The 6,243-nt window shown below is 37.9% G+C and overlaps 1 protein-coding gene across 3 annotated transcripts in view; it reads left to right on the top strand.

Moving 5' to 3' along the window:
• The first annotated feature begins 1,748 nt into the window (after positions 1 to 1,748).
• The window catches only part of LOC135223747 (myoneurin-like), a 132,403-nt gene continuing 127,908 nt past the window's right edge, over positions 1,749 to 6,243 (top strand). For 2 of the 3 annotated variants that reach the window (XM_064262501.1, XM_064262503.1), the window contains exon 1: positions 1,749 to 1,859. The gene's annotated coding sequence lies outside the window, so the exon portion shown is untranslated. Of the gene's footprint in view, positions 1,874 to 6,243 lie in introns of all 3 variants that reach the window. The other variant, XM_064262502.1, reaches the window with a different exon arrangement.

Genomic DNA, 6,243 nt, shown 5'->3' with positions numbered 1-6,243 from the left:
TATCGCACTGTTAGGTACAGTTCTCAAGAGTAAGCTGAATGCATTATTTTATCAATTCTCTCCTTCAGGCATGCCGTTCTCTTACCTTGTCAAGAGATTATTCCTGTTAATAGGACTAGCTGACCTACCTGGCGCTGCCTGGGAAAACAATGAAAGCTATGGGTAGAGGGATGGGAAGGGGAAATTACATTTCTGTATTAGAAGAGAAAAATCATCTCCACTGAACATAGGCCTTTTTTCATTTCAACAACAGTCAGACCTTTTATTAATTGTGTGAAATAAACTGCACAGCAAAAGCGGAGGAGAATCGTGCAAGGATCTGTCTTCAGCAAAATTTAAGGTCATAAACCATCCTTGGTCAAAGCTCTATCCAATAGGTTTTGCTTGGTTTAAATCTGTCAAGCCGTTTAGCTGTGATTGAATGACATAATGCTCATTAAAGAATTATTATTGTTTCTTACCCTCTTTCTTCTCCCTAACACACCCCTTCTCTCCTCAAGTTCCTCGTTGGAAGGGTGGTTTTTGCTCTTGGCTGCCAATCCAGTGGTCCAAAGTTCGATTCTCGACTCGGGCAACGCGGAATCAGAGGAATTTATTTCTAGTGATAGAAATTCATTTCTCGATATAATGTGGTTCTGATCCCACAATAAGCTGTAGGTCCCGTTGCTGGGTGACCAATTGGTTCCTAGCCACGTAAAAATATCTAATCCTTTGGGCCAGCCCTAGGAGAGCTGTTAATCAGCTTAGTGGTCTGGTAAAACTAAGATATACTTTTCTCACCCTCTACACCCTACCCAATTCCAACCCCCTTTGGTGCCTTTCATGTCTTACCCCCACAGTATTCGATAGTATGTCATGTTTGGTACATATACCTAAAATCGAAAGTAATTTTATTTACTACTTATACCGAAAACTAGGTATGATAAATTCGTAACGTTATTAAGTCTACGGCCCGAACCAGCCTGTTTCGGGGAAGGCGCCCAGCCCGCTCTGGTGCCTTTTGTTGCTTGAAACCCCATTATATAACAAGGCCATATATAAACCATCTTAGGGGTTCCCACTATAACCTGCCAAGTTTCATGCCCATCGGACCGGCCGTTTTGCAGTGATTGTATGACAGACGGACAATCATAACGTCCATCATAATAAGATATGTCGGCTATTAATCTTCCTGTGAATAGAATATCATTTGGTAGTGCACATTTCCCAAGAATTCATGACTGGGCAGGTGTGTTTCAGCCCGTTCATAAGTAGTATAGAGAGACACGGTCCTCCAGCTTAGAATAAAAGCTTGAGTCAAAGGATCTGCGGGAAATAAAAATTAAGTCATATTGGTCAAATGATGGCAAAGAAAATGTTATTCTTGATTGTCACATGAAAGTTTGATTAACAAATGCCAGTTGCTTTGTATAGGTTGAAAGATATGCAGCTTAATTGCATACCAGAATTAGTTTCCACGGAAGTGAAGGATAAATTTGTAGATTGCAAAATCGCTACTTAAGTGAAAAATTCTCTTGGTATTGATAGCAGGCTTACTTTCTTTAAATGACCAAAAACGAGAGAGAGAGGGGGAGAATTTAGTACAGTTGAAAAGCGTTGCAAATGAGAAAGAGAATTTATGCTCATAATTTTTCGTTAAGGAAGCAAACAAAACAGAAATTACTACTTGAATAATCCCGTACAAAATTATATATTAAAACTTGAGAAAGCGAACAGCTGTGTTCTAGCTTTTCGGAAATCTACTAAAATGATATTGGAGCGCAATCTAGGTATTTATTTCACATTTATCCCAAACATTGCTCGGACGTGTAATGTAAACAATTGCAGATAACGCGATTACTCTGCTCTTCCATACCAGAGTATGTGAAGCAAGGTTGTAATTGTTCATTGCTTATTCTTTCGTATGTTAAGCGAATTGGTTGATATCAGTTAGCCTGTTGTATTTACCTGTTTATTGAAGGCTTATTAGGGTGCATAGGTTCCTTCATTGACAGTTGTCACTGCATTCGTTAGTCCATAGAGCCTAAGCAGGTACATGTGTATAGGTAGGCTACTAGTCTAGTAGGTAGATAGCTTAGGTAGTCTAGCCTAGCTCTAGGCTCTAACCTAGCTTAGTTTTAACTTGGGACTTGCCAGAGGTATGCATGCTGATACACTAGCTAGTCTATGGTGACCAGTTTGGTAATGGCCATCTAGGGTTTCTAAGGTATTGTGATCATTTTAGAAGTCGAACGTTAGGCTAGGGTTAAATACCGAATGGCCAGCCTCTACAGTAGCACGACCACCTTCCCAGTAAAGTACTTTAACATGTCCTTTAACCCAGGATAGACATTAGTCAAGAGCCAGCGTCTATTGAAAAAGCACCTCAAGACTTCTACCTTCCTCTCGAAGTAAGGTTTTTCTTCCTAGTCAAATTAAGACCATAGGGGAAACAACCGACTGGACTAGCAGATCCATTTTTCACCTCTTGTGGATCCACCCTCCAAAAAAGTACTTTAACACGTCCTGACACCGGAGATGGGCACCAGTCACGAATTGTCGGTGGTGAGAGCAACAGCTTGAGACCTCTACTACCTATTCTTTCGAAGTAAGTATTTTCTCCAAAGTTAGAAATTAAGGTCATATCTTAAGATTAAACTGAGAGTAATGAATGTTTAGCCATGCCCAGTGCAAACATACCTCCATGACGCTTTCAAAATTTTTAGGTACTTACAACACTAAAAATGTAGAAGATTGACGCCATCTTTATGTTTGTGGAGTCATTTGTGTCAATAAACTTTCCATTCCTTGTGGTAAATCCGCACACCACTTTTACCCATAGACGCTTGGGCACTTTCTTCACAAAAGTCATTAACAATGACACCAACCGCATGGTACATCCAAGGAAACTACAATTTTTTGGTAGAAAGAAGAAGATGCGTGCACTAGATAATAATATAAATAAATAGTTAAACAGCAGTAGAAGGTCATGAATTTCATAAATTTTTTACATAGTAGTATTCATGATTATTAATTTGGAAATATTTGTTGTTGAAAAAGTAACTAGATTCCTGACTCAAATATCAACAATTTAAACCCGTGGCCAACTACGGCATTGTTCACGTTCTTCTATTGTTCATCAGTGTAGAGTAGGGGGTCATCCACACAGCCATTTCGTGATTTTCTTAGTGTTCATTGTCGTCGTCTTTGTATTCCCCCCACCCAAAAATCCTGGTTTCCCAATAGGTTCCCCCTTACTGTTTTAAGGACATTTACCCATTCTTCTGTGTTCTCCCCCCACCCAAAAACCCTGGTTCCCAACAAAGTCCCTATTGGGAAACCGGGGTTTTTGGGTGGGGGGAATACAAAGACGACGACAATGAACACTAGGAAAATCATGAAATGGGTGTGTGGATGACCCCCTGCTCTACATTCGTTCCACGTTCGGTCAGGCTAACTAAACTGTCCCCCCTACTCAGTTTAGTTGGCCAAGGTTATCGTCTTGCTGTGAACTACCTAAATATTGAGTGAATAAAGCTGATCCACCCGATGACGATGGATCCACTGCAGTGTTTCCCCATATTTTCTGATTTTCAGTAAGGTGGTCGCACTATGGTGGTAGAGGTGGCCACCAGGTGGTCATTCGGTATTATACCCTAAATGTTGAAGAATTGCCAACATCCCAAACTGGATAACAGAGTAGTTTTTCTGGTGTTTCCAAACATTTTCTACCAGGTAATTTGATGGACATTTTAGTCAGAAATCATGTTTTGGAGCTGAGGCCTTTCAAACCGCAACTCCAGAAATATGGATTTCCAACTAAAAATTTCCATCAAATTTTGTTGAAACACCATTAGAAATACCTTCACACACATTACCTATAGTATCCAATGTTCGTGTAAAACTGCACTCATGAAATCATGAACCTGGGCTGTTAACAACACTTGAACAATGTTTACATTCTGTGAAACATAACTGGTCAGTATGTTACTGTTTTAGTTTGTATTTTGCCCATGTCTTCGGTTAGTTTTCTGCATAATTTTGGGCACTAGCTAACCTAACCACACAGCCTAAGCTAACATATAGGGCCTAGGGGTGTTTACTTGTTACAATTTTGTCATTTTAGCTATGGAGGAGAGGGGCTGTATTGTCTTACCTTATACTATACATAAGTCATAATTGCTTTATTAGCTATGGAGAGGGGATTGGTATTGTCTTGCCTTAGGTATACCTAAGTCGTAACTTGATGAAGTAATGGTACCACATAACCTAGGGGTGTTTATTGGTTACGATATTGCCATATTAGCTAAATCGTATTTTGATGAAGAGCTCTTTTAAAAAATTTAGGTTACAATTTCATATCGTTTATAGGTAACTTATGAAGCAATACTTGTAACCTAGGGGTGTTTAATAGTTGCAATTTTGCCATATTAGCTATGGAGTAATCGCGATCTTTATATATCGTCCACAATATAATTGATTGTTATAACTATGAAATGAGCACTGTTTGTTGCAATTAGGGCAAATTACTCCCTTGGGCAAAACTCTGTGAGACTGCAATTACTTGATAAAGTGGTTGCATTGTGAATGGAAATTTCGAATTAATAGCCACTAATTGAAATGATGACCTTTACAAGTTGCCTCTACAATAACCATACTTAAGACTAACGGTGATCTAAAAATTCAAGTGAAAGTGCAGTACAGCTGTAATTATGTATTTTAGATAATGCATTATAATTGGTTAAGTAAGATATAATAATGCCAGTAGTATATTGTCATGGAAAATCATTCAAATTCATTGGGGGAATTCGAGAGACTGGGAGGGACTTAAAAAACACGCCTCATTTATTTAATAATTTGAATACGTGGGCAGAACTTTAGCCAAACAGTCTGCAGTGAACACGTTCAAATACATGAATAGGAGCGATTTCGGGTTGGCCTAAGATAGAGTTGAGAATTAAAAAAGTTTCAGATTTTTACAGAAAAGTGGAAATTAGCATTTTTTAATATAAATTCATTATATAAGTAAAATTTGGTTTACACCTAGTGGTATTAGGGTTCGAAATGTTAGTTTTGAGGAACTCTACATAGCTGTTAAGGTTATATAGCTTTATCCTATATTGGTCACTTGTAAACTATTACCCAAGGAACAACGTTAGGTTGGGCTATATGATTCAAAAGTATGGCTTGTGACATGAGAAGTGTTGTTAGGTTGTAATCTAATGTAGTCTTAGCTTTCTTTGCACTATTGTAGTCCATTTCTACTGTTTATAGCCTAGTTGAAGGCAGGCCATCTTCAATTTGACCTGAAATGGACTACCTACTCTTAAATTTAACTGGGATATGGAAGCAATATTTAGCATGATAATGGGGGTCAGTTAATGTGTGTGATAGCTATTTGTGTCAGTTGTAAATTAGTGTACATATGAAATGAATATACATATTTATATGTAGGATATTTATAAAACTGAAGATTAATACTATAGCCTATCTGCCAACAGAAGATTTGCTAAGATCTCTTATTTTGGCATAAAACTTTCAGCCAACATAAACCATGAAAATGGAAAAGGCTACATCATACAGTAATAGCCTCAGGGACTGTGGTAGAAGTTCAATGATAAAAGCTTATGGACTATGGTGGTGCACCCTAACCAAAGCTAAGGTGCTGCATGCTACCTAACTAAGGGCAAAGGACTAACCTAATCTAACCAGTCATAGGGCACTGTAATTGTAGAGGGAAATGCATGGATACATCCAACTCTTAACTTTCCATAAATTAACTTTGGGGGCTACATCTTCCTTGAATGGTGTGGACTGGAAGGTTGATAAATATTTGCTTATGTACTGTAGCTTGCTTTCTAGCCATCCTTCTTGTTGCAATCCTCAGAGTAAATGAGCAGTTCCTGCCATCCTCACCCCATAACCCCCTCCTTGCACATTCACATAATCTAACTAAGCTGCCCCCTTCATATTAGTACTATTAGACTTTGGGTTCATAACTGTTTAATCAAACATATTCACCAAATATGAATGCCAGAGATTTAGTAAAATCACACCAGAATCTAATAGAAAACTTTACTTGAAATTTAAAACTGCTCACTTTGTAAGTAATTTCCCTCAGTAAAGGGTCCAAACAGGACCGAAAGTACTTGGCTATCTCGCTTTTTCATTTTTTCCTTCATGGCAAAAAAACCTATATATATGTATATATATATATATATTATATATATATATATATATATATATATATATATATATATATAT

This window comes from Macrobrachium nipponense, chromosome 10 (assembly GCF_015104395.2).
Source record: "Macrobrachium nipponense isolate FS-2020 chromosome 10, ASM1510439v2, whole genome shotgun sequence".
Taxonomy (NCBI): Eukaryota; Metazoa; Arthropoda; class Malacostraca; order Decapoda; family Palaemonidae; genus Macrobrachium; species Macrobrachium nipponense.
The sequence above is the reverse complement of the archived record's forward strand: the minus strand, read 5'-3'. Positions and strand labels throughout refer to the sequence as shown.